This window comes from Sinocyclocheilus grahami, unplaced genomic scaffold (genome assembly GCF_001515645.1).
Source record: "Sinocyclocheilus grahami isolate Dianchi unplaced genomic scaffold, SAMN03320097.WGS_v1.1 scaffold662.1, whole genome shotgun sequence".
NCBI classification, from domain to species: Eukaryota; Metazoa; Chordata; class Actinopteri; order Cypriniformes; family Cyprinidae; genus Sinocyclocheilus; species Sinocyclocheilus grahami.
The window spans coordinates 136,484-156,193 of NW_015505841.1; the positions used below are offsets into that span (position 1 = coordinate 136,484).

General features: G+C 36.0%; 1 protein-coding gene across 2 annotated transcripts in view; it reads left to right on the top strand.

Annotated features, from left to right (window-relative positions):
* Positions 1-19,710, top strand: part of LOC107558862 (regulator of G-protein signaling 3-like) — a 181,369-nt gene that overhangs the window by 129,958 nt on the left and 31,701 nt on the right. The gene's annotated exons all lie outside the window — the stretch shown is intronic.

Here is a 19,710-nt window from a genome sequence, read left to right on the forward strand (position 1 = left end):
TCTTATTAAATGAGCATGCCAAACGGTTTATGAATCATTTCCTTCTGTCATGTTACTTGCTTAAGCTGATATATTAGAGAGGCCAAGCCAAGCATCACTAATACTCATACTCAACATTGGGGACTTTTCTAGAGAAATTAAGGTAAATTTGTTACTTGTTCTTCACCATTTGCACTATGGACAGTTGGTATTACTTATGCAAATGGTCAGACATTGGTCAGACTTACAATTTTCAGATGTAGTATAAAATAGTCAAGATATTCTACTAGACTTACTTTAAAAGAGGGAAGATAATTTGGGTCTGGACATTTGACTTTTAAAGTGCCGAAGTAAAAGCAAAGCAAACAGGGGCTTACTTTTTCAGGCAGCAAGTCATGCACAGGTAATCATCCCTTACTGTCTTCACAAAAGCACATGCACACCCAGGGGCGGACTTAATGATTTGGGGGCCCTAATCAAATTGCAGATATGGGGCCCCAACACAATAACTATGTGCTCTTTTACATCTAATCCTTATTTTGCTCGCTCTCTCTTTCATAGTTTATAGTTACCCCTTCAGAACTTGCCAATTGGATAAATTCAGCAAATAATTAGTCAACCTGATTTAGTAAAAAAAAAAAAAAAGCCATATTACCTTACTTTCTTCGGATCACAAGAGAAGATATCATCATTATCAAAAAAAAAAGAAGAAGTAAAATAAAATAAAATAAAAATGTTTGCACTTGACTTGTCCATTTGTAACCTTCTTCAGTCTTTATACAAAAGGATTCAAATGTCATGAAATTATCCCATGAAACTCATTCCATATTCCAACTGTTCTGAAGTCATGTGGTAGGGTTTGCCGAGAAACAAATCGAAAATGTAATAAATTCTAAAACAAAAATCTCCAGTCATCGCATTCGTGCATTTATTCAAGTGCGCGGCAGTTAGTGCCGCCGTGCATAGGAAACTGAAAGCTGTCACTCACTTCAGTTCATCGCGATCTCACAATGTCCCGTTAATCAATGAAGCTCTCTACACTGCACAATGAATCTCTTATTTACATCGTATCTACACTTTTGATGAGAGGATTTGTGAGCTTGCCAAGATCAGCACTGGACAAAAACTTGGCTTAAACACCTCGCGTTCAGAATATCAACAGATATGCCTGAGATTTGTTACATTGCTCAATGCTGCAAAACACGTTGTAAATATTTTTAGCAAATATCAGATGGGGCCCCCTGATTCCCTGGGGCCCTAAGCGGCCGCTTACCCGGCTTATTGGTTAAGTCTGCCCCTGTGCACACCACAAGACAGAAACAGAAATGTCTCATTAGCACTCACAACACAGCCCAACCCTGCTTGCCACATGTACCATCTGACAGGTAAAAATCTAAAGTTGGATTTTTATCATTTATATCATAAACTGTGCAGAACAAGGTAAGAGGTTTGATCCAATCATATCACATTAATTCATCTTGAGCAGTTGTAGTACTGACACTTGCCTTCGTGAACACAGAATGTGTAAATGTTCCTGCATATAAGTAAAGAAAAATGTTGACTAGCAACAGGTGATTAGTTGCAAGGCAAATGTAAATGCTTTAATATACAGTGCAGATAGATAGATAGATAGATAGATAGATAGATAGATAGATAGATAGATAGATAGATAGATAGATAGATAGATAGATAGATAGATAGATAGATAGATAGATAGATAGATAGTCATGGTTTTAACTCCCAAAGATCCCAAAGTTTATGCTTTACTGGTTCTGTGTTAGACAGTAATAACTTTGTATGTACAGAATAATAATTATAAGCATTATGCACTTATTATGCATTTACTTGTTGAATCAGTTATATGCACCTTGTCTGCTATAGTAATATAATTAATACAGTTAAATGAGTCATTTCAAATTCTACTGATATTTTATTGCTCATTATTCCATATATAATTTTATCCTAGATATTTGTTCATATGGCTCAAAATGCACATAGGGCTGCACTCTCAGTTTTGTCCACTAAGTGGCGTTCTGATAATTTATTTTGGCCTCTAACCAGACTGACACAGTATTTAAAGATGTTGTCTAGACCAACAGTTTTAAGACCACACATTTATATACATGCCTGTGAATGCATGCTAGAATTACTTTTTTGTTTGCTTGTTTGTTGGAATGCTGGATTTGTGTGTGTGTGTGTGTTTAAGCAAGAGTGAATTATATTATATATATATACGAAACACAGAAGACTGATACATTCCTGTATCATTCCTGTCATTCCTAAGGCAGATAATTGATTTTATCATCAGGTACCGATTATTAGCTGATATGTCAGTGCATCCCTGGTTTTAAGGCCTTCCATATTAGCACCACCATATCTAACAGTATTACTCTTTCATTACGTTCAGTCTTCAGTCACTAGTCTCTTTTTCAAAAATTGGTGTAAACACAGTGACATTGCAGCTACTGCCTCTTCTGAAAAAAACTTGTCTATACACATCTGTAAGTAGTTCAGAAGGCTCGTTATCTTAGATAATGCAGTGTAATGCAGCTTGTAACTCAATTCTGTACATTGCCACCTTTGCAGTTCACATAAGAAAATATGGAACACAACCATTAATTCAGCACTCCAGTGATGACAGTCAACTCTCACCCCTTTCTTAGCCACAGGCAGTTTCTTTAGGCCTGTGTCTGGTGCATAATGGGACTATACATATCCTGAAAGGGCACATGATCCTGTGTCTGTCTGCGCATGCATTTGGAGAAAATTAATGCCTTCCTAGGAGAACTGCAAAGGGGAGAAAGGACAACATTTTCATTGTGTCTGAAATATACAAGACAAAGCAACCCTTTACTTGTATTTATAGTCTTTTTAAAAAACAAGTATATTGTTGGATGTAAACTCAGGAAGAAAATAATGTCATGATGATTGTGAGTAAATAATCAACTAAAAATATTTTTGCATGGTAGTTTCCAGTTAATTTTCAGTGAAGAAAAGGAGAGTGGCATCATTTGAAAGTCTCTATCTATCTATCTATCTATCTATCTATCTATCTATCTATCTATCTATCTATCTATCTATCTATCAAAAGAAGATCCAAAAGCAGCTTTATTGTAGTCCCAGACAATGATCCAAAAAACAGAGCAACAGACAAAAAACACTGGCAAAAGGTAATCCACAAGCATAGAATCTGCAGACACAAAGTAACAGGTGCAATACTGCAGCAACAAAAGACTCAGTGAGCATGGTATATATCAGGGATCCTCAAATCTGGCCCACGAGATCCACTTTCCTGCAGAGTTTAGCTCTAACCCTAATCAAACACACCTGAGCATGCTAATCAATGTCTTCAGGATCATTAGAAAATCACAGGTAGCTGAGTTTGATCAGGGTTGGAGCTAAACTCTGCAGCGCATTGGACCTCCAGGGTAAGATTTGAGGAACCCTGGTATATATCATCATGGTGATCTAATAGGTAAATGACAAACAGCTGAAGGTAATGAAACAATCATCAGTGCAAGGGGTGATGGGAACTGAAGTCCAAACCAAAAGACCCAGAAGAGTGCCCTCTGGTGGCTGTTATAGGCACATCAGGATGGAGGACAGGCAGATAGTTCAGCAACAGTCTCCTTGGCCATGACAGGGCAGACTGAGAGTTCAGAGTTCACTTGAGTGGACTGTACAGTAGACTCCTGGACTAAAACAGACTCAGGAGCAAACTCATAGACCAGAACTGACTTTAGAGCGGACTTGTAAACTGGAACGAGCTCTGGAGTAAACTCATAGACTTGAGTGGGCTCAGGAGCGGATTCATAGACTGGAGCGGGCTCAGGAGTGAACTCGTAGACTCTGTAGACTCTGAGGGCTCCTGGACTGAAGTGGGCTCTGCGGTAGGATCTGAGGGCTCTTGGGCTGGTACAGGTTCTGGATTGGATTCTGAGGGCTCCTGGACTGGAGCGGGCTCTTGAGTGGACTCAGAGGCGGCCCATACATGCAGAACAGCCAAGAGATGAAAAGCAAAGATGGTCTTCTTGAGTATGGCAGCAGCATTGGAATCGGGTGGCTGTGTAGCGACCTCTGAGACAACTGGAGCCGGGTCCTCCAGGACCACTGTACTTGGGACCACAGGAGTTGAGCCCTTCAGGACCACCGGATTTGGGACCACAGGAGTCGGGTCCTCTAGGACCACTGGACTTGGGACCACTGGAGCGTACTTTGCTGCCTTCCTCCTTCTTGACCTTCGTTTATTGACCTTCGTTTATGAGTCAGAGTTAGTGATGCCTCATTTTTGGTGTGGTAGCAGACTCAGGTATCTCTGGGGGCACTGCAATGATCACAGACTGACCTGGAGTTGCTACTAAACTGCGGCAACGGAGATAGTCAATGAAACCCCAATAATCAAGATTTTTTTAGTCCTTCTGTCTCCCACAGAGGCAAAGGGTTATCAAGGTATTCATTACAATTCCTGTATAGCTCAGAGTCACAAAGTTCCAGTCCCACTGCCAAAGTCAAAAAAGTCTGCACAAGGCCTCCTACTTTCATCCCCTGTCGCTGCAGTGCCGCCAACATCTGGAGCCTTGCCTTCCGCTCCTTCTTAGAAGCCCGAGGAAGAATCCTAATGCCCATGGTCCAAAAATCAACGAAGGTTGACTAGTTGGCAAATAGGCATGTGCCGGTATAAAAATATAGTGAATAAATATCTATTACAAATTATTCAGATTTTTTGAATGCATTTTAAGAATATTTTCTCCATCAACTGGTCACAATGCACAACACCGCTGTATGCTGTGTGAAAAACGCATGCACACTCTCATGTAAACAAGCACGGATGAGAAGCGCATGGCGGAACGTGAAGAAGACGCTGAATGAAATCGCACTTTCACTCTCTGACAGCAGATGGCGCTAAACAACATAAATGCAGTGTTACCCCGGAAACCCCATAAACAAACTTTCTAAAACATATTTAAATGGTTTTAAACTATTTAGATTTTTATATTCGCAGTGGTGTTCATCACAGTGGCAAGTACTTAATACTTAAACTTATAGGCTATTTATTTTATTTTATTTTTAGGCTATTTTATTTTTATTTATATATATTTTTTTTTACATTCTAATCTGGACAACGACATGCCCTAGAAATTGTTTGAAAATGTTTTGATTCTTTATTGTTTGGTCACACTTTACATTAAGGCTCTATTAATCGACATTAGTTAATTAATTAGTTAACATAAACTGCCAATGGAAAATTCTTCTAAACATTCATTAATCTTAGGTAATTTCAATATTTTATATCACGTTGTTAAAAAAAAAGTTACAACTGTTTTATTTAATGAACTAACAGTTGTAGGCTATTTTTTAACAAAGATTAATAACTTCTAAAGCAAATGTAGCTAATGCTCATTATTAATGTTAATGCATTAACTAATGTTAACTAATGAGATCTTATCGTAAAGTGTTACTTGTTGGTCTTTATAATTCTTCTGCACTTTAATCTGTGTGAATTTAATTACATTTTTTACTTTATACATATTTTGCATATTACTTCATTGTATGTAAATGTTCAGTTCTTTTGTTATAAGAAAAAGTTACTAAACCTGTTATACTTTGACAACACTTTTTTGCAACTAAATTTCAATACCATTATAATACCGTATACCGTGATAAAAGCATTATCAATTAATCGCAACATGAAAATTTGATACTGTCATATGGCTACTGGTGAATGTCACTCAAAACTGAACGAAGATCCAATAGCAGCTTTAATGTAGTCCCAGACAATGATCCAAAAATGTATCTATCTATCTATCTATCTGCAATAAACTGAACAAAAACACATTTATTATTTATTAAGATTTCCATTTGAAATAAATGCAGTTGTTTTGAACTTTCTATTCATTAATATTTTCTAGAAGAAAAAATAATAATCACAGCACATTAAGCAGCACAACTGTTTTCAGCGTTTGTAACAATAATGACAAAAAACAATGTGACATCATGTGATCATGTGACACTGTATTCTGGACTGGAGTAATGATACTGAAAATTCAGCTTCGCTATAAATTGGGTAGGTTTAGGTTTGGGGGCAGGTTAAGGGGTCTAAAAAATCTAAATTGCGTATTTATAAAATGATAAAAATGCATATTCGCTATAAATTGGGTAGGTTTAGGTTTGGGGGCAGGTTAAGGGGTCTAAAAATCGAAATCGCTTATTAATAAAATGATAAAAATGCATTGATATGAATATCTAAATGATATAAAAGATACGTAAATATTTTTACGTTTTTTAGCTAAAAATACGTAGCGATTTGTACGTTTTAAACGTTGAAATACGTCTAAATTGTACGTTTTAGCATGACTAAAAACGTACAAAAGTGTACGTTTTGTGCTTGTAAATGTTACGTATTTATACCTACGTATAAACATGAGACCAGGCTGTTGTATCTCAGGAATAAATTACATTTTAAAATATATTTAAATAAAAAAGTTATTTTAAATTTTACACCATTACTGTATTTTTGATCAAATAAATGCAGCCTTGGTGAGTATAAGAGACTTCTTTTAAAAACAATAATAATCTTACTAACCCAATACCATTAGTAGATACCATTATATACAGTAGTCGCATGTGATGCAGGATGCAGTTGCTGTATGTTTTATCTTTTCCACAAAGTGGATTTTTTTTAAGATAATTTATTTGGTTAGTAGAGTGATGGGGCATTGCCTGCACTTTCCTAGTTGCTGTAATTCTTTTATCATGTCACATCCTCAGCCTAACCCTAACCCTAACCCAGAGATCCAATGTTTACACCAGGGACCAGCTGATGTGTCTCTGACAGTGTGTTATGGCCGGAACCTAGAAATCCACAAGGAGTTGAGGTGAAAATATTTGCCATTTAGGACAAGAGCTACAGTCCATATCTTCCATCTTTTCGTCATGGAGAATGAAATCGCTACTGAAAAAGATGGAAGAGTACTGTAACATCACTTACTAAAAGTAATTGGATGTTTTGTGAGGGTTGTGTTGTGTGTTTCACTGAGGCAGGGCTTGGTGAAAATGTATCGGACTGTGGGTGGACAATTAGTAAATAACAGATTTTCCAACTCTGAACATATTACTGTGAAAGTGCTTGTGTGCAGCCCTGGCATCATCAATCCTGCCGCCTGCATTAGTTTTCAGATGACTCAGCTATTGTGGGTTGTATTAACAGAAGATAGGAGTGTGGTGGACGGTTTTGTAGCATGATTTGAGCTGAATGACCTCCAGCTTAACATCACAAAGACTAAATAGCAGGGATTTCAGAAGGCAGAAGACCTGGGCTGGACTAAATATCAAGATGCTTTATGCACTGAAAACAGTGTAACAGTTGTGTTATTTTCTTTTGATGGCTACTGTGAGATGAAAAGGCATGGACACAGTAATTTTTACAACTGACCTTAATGCATATGTATTTGTAAGAGTTTCCCTTTCAGACACAGCATTTATGGGTGGAGAGTATTTAAATGAGTCAAGAAGCAATCATGAACACTAAGGTTTGATAGTGATTGAGATTTTCAAGTGTTTAATGTTCAGTTATGTTGGGATTTAGAACCAATTACGCTGGGTTGCCACTGAGGTGAAGAGTGGGGCATTTTCTTAGGCTGAGGATGGATACATAAAGATCTGTCTTTGCTGCTTTACTTAAGAAGCAGTTAAGCATTTAGCATGCTAATGTGTGCTATTTACTGCTAACATAACTGTGATGTGTCAAAAATATATGTAAAATTAAATGTAAAATTATGTCAGGGAACCATATAAATCACATAATGGTCACTTCAAAAAAACTTAATTTGATGATTTTTTTGACCAAATTATGTGTGCTACTATAATGATTAATGTTGATCTGATGTACATGATTAAATAATATAAATCCAACAAACTTTTCAGTGTATGGTCTTTAAAATAAATAGACTAAATTGTTTTTTTTTGTCTTTAAGAAAATTAACGTTTTGATTGATATTACAACCAAATTTAAGGTTTGAACTAAAACATAAATATAATTTGAGAAATCCTAAATCCGTGTTGCCCAGTGACAGCCCCAAAACATTACTGCTCTTGAGGAATGGGCCAAAATACCAGCAACAGTGTGTGACAACCTTGTGAAGACTTACAGAAAACGTTTGACGTCTGTCATTGCCAACAAAGGGTATATTATAACAAAGTATTGAGATGAAATTTTGTTATTGACCAAATACTTGTTTTCCACCATAATTTGCAAATAAATTCTTTAAAAATCCTACAATGTGATTTTCTGGATTTTTTTTCTCATTTTGTCTCTCATAGTTGAGGTATACCTATGATGAAAATTACAGGCCTCTCTCATCTTTTTAAGTGGGAGAACTTGCACAATTGGTGGCTGACTAAATACTTTTTTGCCCCACTGTATTTTAGAATTAGTCTGATTCAAATGAGAATCAGAAGGTTGAATCCCGACTGATAGAGGAGGAGTTGGGGATGGAGGAGGGTAATTAGCTATTGAGCAATGCAAAAACTGCTGATAATATTGAGGGACCGTATGTATGAATGCTTAGATAGGTGTCGTATTCCCATAGGTAGATGGGGATCAGCTGAGAGTCAGCTGATGCAAGCTTGACTAACGTGACCTGCCAGAACTAACGCTACGCTTGATATTAGCATAACTTTATACATATCCTAATATTATTAGGAATGTTTTAGCCTTTGAGAGAAGCTTATTGTTTGTGTTTATGTTTATAATAACATAATACATCATGAAACTAGATTTGGTCACATAAACCATGTGTATGGGTTGACATTCTCTTGATTTATGTTTATAGGTGAAAGTGCAGTAATTCTGATAAATTTTCCCAAATGACAACTGTCTTGATCAGTATCATGATTGTAATTTTAAGTACAATAATTGTTATTATCAATTTAATCTTTATGCAGCATTACTAAAATGTGAGTTTAATTCTCAGACTTTTAGTCAACTAAAACTTTACTTAACACAAATCAAGACAGGCTGAATAAATATGATAAAAACAAAAGACATTTGCCACAGCACTAAGACTAAAGGTGTGGTCATATTTAATGAATTCCATTCATTTCAACAGGAATGACCTTGAAAAAAAAAGAAAAAAAGTTTCTGAAAAAAAAGAGCACTTGTGTGCAGGAATAGTCAGAACCACCTGTTTTTCTCATAAGACTGTCTGCAGACCCATGTATGTAGGCCACTGTCGTTGTGGGCCAATCAGGTTTTTGGAACAGAGCTTGCATCTGACATGGAGATAGTGTGAATTTACCTACAGAATACCAGAGTATTTAAGATAGATTTCATGGGACAGCGGTTTGGGTCTGCCATTCTCTCTGGCTGCTCGTCAGAATGAATGGTAGCAAAGCATCCATAGCCTTAATAATGGCTGGCATGCTTTAATGCTCATTAGTTTTGCAAGAAAGGAGAAAATTTACAGCACAAAGAAAAATATGTAATCCACTCTTAAGGAACTCTGCCTGTTTATTTGAATGATATTTATGCTGGGCTTTTGTAGCAGGCTTGTGGAAATCTATGGGACTTTGACACAAAATCAGCTTGTATTTAGCTATTCTTTGCAGATTTGTTTGTTGGTGGCCTACGTCAGCTGTGCACAGAACATACTTATCAAGCAAAATAGTTCAAAAAGCTGAACTGATTTATTCTCAGATTTTACTGTTAAATTGAAAGTATTTAAAACGATATAAATTAACTAATATCTAGTATTATCTAACTACACATGTGGGTCAGGAAATAAGGTCGACTACTTGAGAGCAAGATATGATTTCAAATGAAAATCTTTCATTTAGTTCTACTGTTTGGTCTCAGAAGACTTGAATGCAGCATTGTTTTAAGATAATTGTGACTACTTTTATCTGCCTGTTTTATGTTTTATTTTGTTGAGAAATAGTGCAGGTTTAGTGATAGGGGTTGACTTAATTGCTTAAAGGTATCTATACAGTAATAATAATATATTATGCAGCTAAAATGATAAAAAATTGACATTCATACCCCCCAGCATGAAATGATTTCCATAGCCTTCACATTAGTTTATCAAAACTCAAGATTTCTCATTGAAAGCAATGGGCTTATAGTTCTAGCCACATTACAATAAAGACACTACAGGGCTCTTTTGATGTCTGTATAATCACACACGCGAAACACTTGGACAAACAGCTGTATTTGGCGCCTTGAGAGTTAGAACAGGTTGTGATATGTGATAGATGTACCTACATACCCAGCTGTTTTAAATGTGAGAACCAAATATCAGTTACACTCTCAGCAGGACACAGATGCCTGTAAAAGACAAATGGTGTTGAAACTGGCATCCTACACTGAACTAAAGATGGGTTAAATACAATCAGTTGTTCTAAAATTATAGTGTACTTTAACACAGTAAAAAAATTGGTGTCATTACAATTGCAACTGCAGTCATATCATACTTTGAGAGTGCAGAACCTGTGAGTGCAGAAATGTTTAAGAAATAACATAAATGTTATACTGACAACATACTGAGATCATGCTGTCTTTATAATAATAATAACATCAAACATATTTTTAGCTTAATGACATTTCACTTAATTAAGTGACGCCAAAACATTTCTGGTGGCTGACTGCAGTATAGGTCATAAACCCCACCCTCTTCATGTACACTTCAAATATATTTTTTATCATCATTTTAGGTCGTTTTTATCATGCTGATGAATGTTCAAGTGTTAATTTTTCTAATCAGTTTGCTTTTAGTTCATTATATGATGCTATAAAAATGGGGTGTGGTGTCAAGATTTTGTGCTTGTGATTGGGTCTGCAGGAGTTTTAGGCGGGGCATTGATACTATGGCTTCATCTTACGATGCTCCAAATGAATCATGACTGCGCAGACTCGGCTCTAAATGAATCACTACTGTGCACACTCTGGCTCCAAATTATGTCATTTTTGCAAGATGACAGCTGCCATAATGGGGTGTTTTGGCTTTACTTTTCTATTGTGGAAGGAATTGTAGATGCATCGTCCATCTTTTTTTTACAGTCTATGGTAATAATACGTTGACTGAGTTACACTACTGCACCTTAACTGCATTAGGTATATACTGTAGGATCAGTATGCTAAAGACACCCCAAATGACTTGCAATGCCAGGAAGTACTGACTCAAGCTTTTATTTATTTTAGGTATCATTGAAGCAAATGTCTTGCATATTGCTTCAATGATGCATATGGAGTTTAATAGTAGTAACAGCAAAATAGATTTTATGAGCACTGGCATTGCTTTAGAACTGCAAATACAGAGCATTGAAATGTGTAATGTACCTATGCAAATGTCTATCTAGTAGGCCTATGTAAAAGTCAAATCAGTCTATTGTGAGGTACCATTTCAATTAGGATGCTGTCTTAGAAGCTTGGTCGACCCGATATCCTTATTGTCAGAATTTTTAGACACAACAATTTGAAAGAATCGAGTCAATGATTCAGTGACCCATTCATAAAGATAGTTGTCACTTGCTATGTTCATGAATGAATCAACCAGTTTGAACAAATTGGTTAAATTAGTGATTCTATAATTGACTTATTAAGACTTGCCTCCACCTATTGGTAGGTATAGTTCATATATAATGATATAATTTCATTTTTCCCTCAACATGTCATATTTCTTTGTTCAAAATGTCTCATAACATTATTTATGCAATTATAATTGCAGTGCAAATTGATTTTAAAAAAAATTATAAGATGGAGTTTGTTGATACTGATTTAATTTAGTTTAGTTTAGTTTATTTGTTTGTAACTTTATTTTTAATTGGTAACAGCCCTATAGTGTATGGTGTTAAGGAGTGTAAGTAATTAAAATATGTTCAACAGTATGTCACTTTATGTATTATAGATAATTATGAGAGCAGTACCGTTTCCAGGTGAAATTAACACTAGAGGCAGTAAAACACCAAAAAAACTTTTTTTCCTGTTCACACAAATGACTGCAAGGGCAGATTATTGATTAATAAATACTTATTTTCAAGTAGTACTATGAACAGTACTATGTTTTGACCTCAATACATTTTTACCATAGTGCATAACTTGTAAACTAATGTAGTGATGTCAATGATGCTGTGTGTCTTTGACGCACCAGCTCTCTCTGCTGTTTTTGTAACAATGCATTGGGCAGGCATTTTTTCAGCGATGTTGTACTTGTCCTGCTATTCATCTACTTGTTGCATAATTGAGTATATTACTGGAAGAGCTGAAAGAGTGGTTGACATTAAATCACTGCAGCCCATCAGGCGTAACAGGCGCAGGGTTATTTGCTGCTGTGTGTTTTACTCCACTGTGGTTGCCATAGCAGAGCTGGTGCCAGTGTGGCTGTTCTGAAAGTAGCAGTGCTTCAGCTCACTGTAGAGCAAGCCAATGATGCAGTACAAGTGTTTGCAAATGAGTTAAACCCACCGTGTAACAGCCAGTTACCATAAGTTATTGGACTGTGTTGTCATGGTTTCAAAACCTCTGGCTGGCATGGCACTGTGTTTTAAAGTGTGAAGAGAGGGATTTTATTGGGTGTTTTTGAAACTGTACAGGTTTGTTCCTTAAAGGAATATCTCTTCCCAGAAATGAATTTCTCATGGTATTTGACTTTTTACCACTAATTTACATTCAGAGAACGTAAAAAGAGTAGGGTAAACATCCTACCTAATTTTTCCTTTTGCATTTCATTGAAGATAAAAGTCATAAGAGAGACAGGATTTTTATTTTTGGTGAACTATCCCTTAATTCATTAGTGCATCTGCTTTTCTTCTGCATTTTGCTTGGCTATGGTCTGTATCTGTGTCTGAGTATTCACCACTTACAGGTCAGCATGTTTAACCCTGAGACGCCACGACACCAGACAACTCTGCTCAAATTCATGGAGTTTTTGTGTCTGTGTGTCTGACAGGAAGCCCAAATTATTCACATGTTTTTTGGCTTTTATGAGGCCTTGATGAGTTTGACCCTTCTTTTCCTGTTATAAAATCCCAAACCCTGAACAGATGCTTTTCAAGACACAATTGAAAGCGTTCACATGTATGCTTTTCCTGAATGCTCCAACTTAAGTAAATACATAAATAAATACATGTAACACTTTAGTTTAGGGACCAGTTTTCACTATTAACTAGCTGCTTATTAGCATGCATATTACTAGCATATTGGCTGTTTATTAGTACTTTATAAGCACATATTAATACAATTCAATTCAATTTTATTTGAATAACTTTTCATATTAAAGCACATTATTATTCTGCATGAACATATTTTAGATAAATTAATCCAACCCCATTTCTAAACTTAACAACTACCTTAATAACTATAAATCAGATTTTAATAAGGATAAATTATATCCTTATTATATCCTAATAAGGATAAATTAGGAGTTTACTTAATGCTTTTTTATTAATGAGAATTGGCCCCCAAACTAAAGTGTGACCCAAATGATTGAGTGATTGATTGATTGATTGATTTGATTGATTGATTGATTGCTTGATTTTGTCTAGCTTTCGTTCACTAGCTTTGTCTTAAAACTTGGCATTAGGCCTATTGTTGGATCATCTACCAAAAATTGCTTGTGATATATTTTTTAAAGGGGTCATATGATGCTTTTTTAAAGATCATTATTTTGTCTATTTGGTGTAACAGAATATGTTGACATGCTTTAATGTTAAAAAAAACCCATTATTTTTTAAATACTGTACATTATTGTAGGTCCTCTATGCCCCGCCTCTCTCAAACGCTTCGTTTTCTACAAAGTCCCTCCTTCCGACAAGTGGCGTCTGCTCTGATTGGCCAGCTGACCCAGTGCATTGTGATTGGCCGAACACTGCAAGCACTCGTCGGAAATGTAACGCCCCTTACCTTTAATCGCGAGCTTTATCTTTCAAAATAAATGTAAAGACAGAGCCCAAAAGGGGAAGACACAGTGATGAAGCTGGTATGTGTTTGCAGTACACAAGCCACGGTTAAGACCACTGACTCCACTGTGATGTGACCCTGTCTCTCTCTCACACACACACACACACACGATGTGCAAAACTCCGCATTTGAACAGTCAATAGCAAATACTTAAAGGGGTCATATGATGAGACTTTAGTCTTTGCAACTTCAGGGATATTATCTATTCACAATCAGTTTGTAACACTCCAAAGAGAAAGGAAAACTTGAAATCGCATCATATGACCCCTTTAATGAGTGTTCTGTTTCCTTGACAAATACAAATACCAAATTTGGTGTACCTAATTTGAGCTACAGGAATGCTACTATATCAATGGAATGCCATTGACAGTGGATCCAGAGCTGTGTTGATGGTTCTTCAATGAATGTCTCAATGAGTTTCAAAAGCTGGAGCACTCAAGAACACGTTGCTGCTCGATTTTGACCCATTTAGTCTTGAGAGAGGAAGTCTACAGGATGGTGAGCCACACAACACAATATTCACAAACATCCTTCATCACAGGATGCCACCACACACACAGGAAGAGGCTATGTTCCGTTTGAACAGAGATCAATTACGGCAGGAAAGCCAGTTAACGCACTCATACACACACATTTATCATTCCCACCTTTTGCACTTGTCGTCACTAATGTTTTTGATTACATAGTGGTGCATGCCTCACTATTATTGTTACTTATAGGTTTGGGGATTGAAACAAAGTTAACACATTATTTTGATGGTCCCCTTTAGACATTCTATTGAGTATAAGTAACTTTGCAGCTACATATCAACTAGCAGTCATTAGCGTATTAGCAAACCAGTGTTGGGGGTAATGCATTATTTTTTAATTTAGAAGGAAATATCTGAGTTACATTTTCAAATAGGTAACGCCAGTTACTTTGTTTCCCATGTCTTGATTGACAGAGTAAGCGCAGAGGCGTTGTGCGTGCTGTGTGAACATGATGCTTACTGCAGTTCTAGACTAAATATGAACATGTATTTACACATTTCACCTGCACAAAAACAGATTCAGTATTCCTTAAAATAAATAAAAACAAATGCAAACTCAAAATATTATACAAACCTGCAATAATTAAATATGTTAAATAAGAGAAATATAATTTATGTATTTAAATCCATTTTATTAACCAATGTCTTTGCTACTGACCTTCGATGATCCAATTCAACCATACTAAGCAAAAATGACACATTTGTGTTTCATATTTGTTATTGCTGAATAGTGTTGAACTTTCTTTTCCTGCGTCATATTCTTCATGCAATTTGTTTGAGCAGCGCCCTCTACTGTACAGACATAAATTTACATTTCCTTCAGCCTGAGGCATATTCATTTCACTTTTGTTGTGAAAGGGCTTTTACATTTGTAAAAGAAGTACTGCCCAGATTTAAAATGTAACTCAAAAGTAATATAACACATTACTTTCTATAAAAGTAACGTAATTAGTTACTTTTTTAGGGAGTAACACAATATTGTAATGCATTACTGTTAAAGAGCAGGTCATATGTTTTTTTTTTTTAAATATGTCTTTTGCAGTTTATAATGTAGCTATCCTTAAATGAAAACAGTCTGCAAAGTTGTTAATAAAAAAAGTGCATGATAAATAAAGACATTGTCTCTCAAAAGAGAGAGTCGATTGTGAATCGCCTTAACGAGTCGGCATATTTTCGAATCTTTTGGCTGTTACCTGTATACGTCACTGGGTAACACATTAGCGTAATCCCCACCTGCCCGCGAGTCTGACCTGCCCACAAACACTTCCGCTAGTTAGTGTGTTTACATCATGTCGAGAAGACACTGTGTTCAAGGATACCACAGAAATACAATTTGAACCTTTTGTTGTGTGCTCGTCATTTTACCGAGGACTGCTTCTCTAATATTAGCTTTTATCTTCGTCGGCTTCAAATCTACTTTATTTGGACTAACAAGTGTCTCTGAACCACAGCCTGTAAGTACGATTGATACGTTATGTTTACATTTTCAATTGAGTGCTCAAAATATAAAGTTTTTTGCTAATATGTAATGTATACCTAGTGCAGCTTTAGGCTTCCAGGTAAAGCACTATATTACTGTTTTACTGAAGTAGTTCTGATAATTCGCTGTGAACCCACTATTTCCTAAGAATGTGTCGATTAATGTAGACTGACGTTCTAATAATTACTTCGTTTAATAATAAAAAATGTTGTGTAGCGCACAGACTTTATAATCATTGTGAAATTGCTGTTTATTTTGCTGCACGGGATTAATGCGGGATTAATGCGGGAAAGACGAGCGAGTAAGTTAGGCTGGTGCGCCTGTGAAACAGCTGTTCTGATTAAAAGTTAAGACACAGAGCATCTTTTGTCTGGCGTTCTTCAAACATTACAGTAGACATATTTTGTTTTACAAACTGTATCGTTTCATCAGTTAGTCACGTTAGCACTCGGCTAACGTTTCCACCATTTTTGTTTTAAGTGTTTACAGTTTAGCAGCTAAACTTTAGCTGTGGGCACGATTCGCTTGCATAAGTGTTTTTGTATTTTATGTCATTATTATAAGAACGGATTGGATCACTATATTATTATATTATGTAAAGGTGCTTTGTCAATGGTAGCACTCGCTAACTTGCTCAAGGACTCCTCTCTGTGCCAGTCACAACAGGCTTGGCCAGCTGACCAATCAGAGAAGAGTAGGCTTATGGAAGGGAGGGGTTTGCTCTGAACTTGCTTGGAACGAATCGTTTCGAAATCATTGGCAAATGACTCTAATATTAAATGTATATTCTGAGAAAATTACAATGTTTTCTGACCTTAGATGCATATAAACCTTTTGTAGGGGACTCCAACACACTATTAGGACACTTTAAAATACCATATGACCTGCTCTTTAAGTGTGAGGGAATGAAATACTGAGGGAAGTTACAGTAAGGCAGCATTCTCTCAAAAAACATTAGTTAGCATTTTTCTACGCATTCTGCAGCCAATATGCACATTCTCTAAAGTCAACAAACTCCTAGTACATTTATTTTAACCTGTCAGTCAAAAGGTAAAGTGTGTCATACAATAGCATAATTTTGTAGTAAATGTAGACAAGCAGTGTTTAATTCACATCTTGAGTTCGGGATACAGCAAGGCTCCGTATTCGGCCCAACAAAGTTTGATGAAGTCAAAATAAACTGAACTGTAAAGTCTATATATAGCCATAAAATAACCTTTCGTAGCCTAGTACTAATGTTTTTTTCCATTGAATTTCAAGCAAAGTATAACAAGTTCGTCATATATACGGTGATATTAAATTACTTTATTCACACTGCCAACCCCTAGCCTAGGGTATTTTGGTTAACTGAAGAAGGGGATTGAATAACACTATTGTTGTTGCCAAAAATGACTTTTCGCCTCGAAGTGACAGTCAAAAATTGCAGTTTTAGTGATACCAGGGCTGATGATCATGTTGAGAACACAGCTGGCTGCGGTTTACTATGAATGAGCAAATCAATCGCTTTTCTGTTCCCATGGCGATAAGGCGTACATGGACCACAGGTTACTCTAAAGGAGCCAGCGTGCAGTGCACCTTTACTATGTTGCCATGGTAACACTTGTGAGTGACAAGTCAAAAAAGGTGTGCAATGAGACTATAGAGGAAGTGCACACTGGCTGTCGAACAAACTATAGAGAAAATGTTCTTGGAAGTCGGCCATTTTTAATGATGGTTTAAAAACCTAAAAACTTTTCTGTTTCATGTTTCCATATGTTTCCTTCCCCCTTCCGCTTTCTCTTCCAAACAGAACAAAAAACACGCTGAGGCAAGATCCGGTCTTCCATTGAACTGAGGTCTTGTTTTACAGCTGAACCAATGACCCCTTAAACTTTTAATAATCCCCAAACACACACACAGCGGCTTGATTTCCCAGATGGCAGAGGAATTACAGAGCGCACAGACAAAATATAGCGCAGAACAAATGTTAAACTATTAAATGCAATGTGAAATCAACATCATAAAATGTCTTACCTTAAAACTGGCTAGCTCTTGTTTGGTGAATCCATGACTGTGGATAATCTTTTTTGTTTATTAAATAATGGCCCAAATACTAGTAAATTGACTACCGCAAACCTTAGTAAATCATATTGTGTGTATCCAAATATCCAAGGCCTGGTGTACACCTGGTATTATGATGCATTTTGGTTGATCGGATCACACATAGACGAGGGAGACACATTCCTGTTCACGTCAGGTGTTTTAATCCCTCTATTCTCTCCACTTTTGACCACTTCTGTCCTGATTTATTTTGAAGGGAGGGTCTATGGGCCAGTGTATGTAGACTTTTTCTGATCTTTCGATTTAATATTGCGAAATAAGCTTGCACAATTTACATGAGCTGTAAATTGTCAGCAAATCCTTTAAATTTTACTGGTATTTAGAACAGAGTAAGATAAAAAAAAATGAATCTGAGCACTCACAGAGACTAACAGAATAAACAGGAGAGGTCAGTTAGAAACATGTATTGTCCATGTTTAAGCTACAAAGAGAGGAGGGAAATAATAATTAAAAAAATTTATAAAATTAAGTCTGCGGAAACTGTGATTGCCCAGAAAGAAATCGCAGGGCTGACCTCTGTGTTGGATACTGGCAAAAAAAAACTGCAATAAGAAAGCCTGTTTTCAATTAAGTCAAATTTGTCAAATACAGCCAGAAGCAAGTCAGGGCATTATATGGGAGAATAAAAGGAATGATAAAATATGTTAGTCACTCTTTAGATTGCAACATTTGGGTTGTGGAAGTATAAATCCCATTATTATTATTATTTTATTTTATTTTTCTATAGGAGAAATAATCGTGTTTAAAGGAATAGTTTACCCAAAAATGAGAATTAGCTCAAATTGTACTCTACCTTAGGCTATGCAAAATAGATGAGTTTGTTTATTCTATCAAACAGATTTGGAGAAATGTAGCATTTCATCACTTGCTCACCAATAGGCCAATTTCACACTTCCGGGTTTTTGGCTTCTGGATTGACCAACCTGGGTAAACTTATTTTCAGTATTGCGATGGCTGCACCTAACAAGAACTAGTTAATGAAATCATGAATTAAATATCCTAAAAATGTTTGAATTGTCTTAGTGATTTATTGGTGAAATGTAAAAAAAACATAAAAATGTCAAATTATGCCACTTAACTTGATTGTATCATTCTCCGTGCTTGTTTTGGAACTGCTGTGCATTAGCACACTCTATGTGAAAACTTTACTGTTTTTCATGATATGCTGGGGAAATTATCCGCTAACAGCTCCCTTCTCACTCACACCTGAGCCACTGATAATGTACATATTGAAAAGCCAGACCGCTTGCACCCTTTCCCTTAATGCAAAGATTGTGATTATGTTTTATATGTGGTCTTAGAAATGAATGATGTCTTAGTTTTGTCATTATAATCCTTCAGAGTTGATAATATATGCTTGAATGCAGGATATAATGTCTTTAGATTAAAACATGCACTAGACTATAAATCTGTACTTAAAACATACTAAAATCATGACAATATTGTGTAATTAATCCCAAGAGAATATAACAGTGAAACCAAGATATAAATCATATATTGATTTAAATAAGCAAATGGTAAAGAGTCTAGAATTAGATCCTTATCACAGTGATTAATAATGTTTCTGGTATATGAACATAAAAATATTTACTGTTTTCATTTGAATGTTTTTTTTATTATTATTATTTTTTTTATTTAATAGGTGCGTAGGTTGTTGAAACAGTGCACACC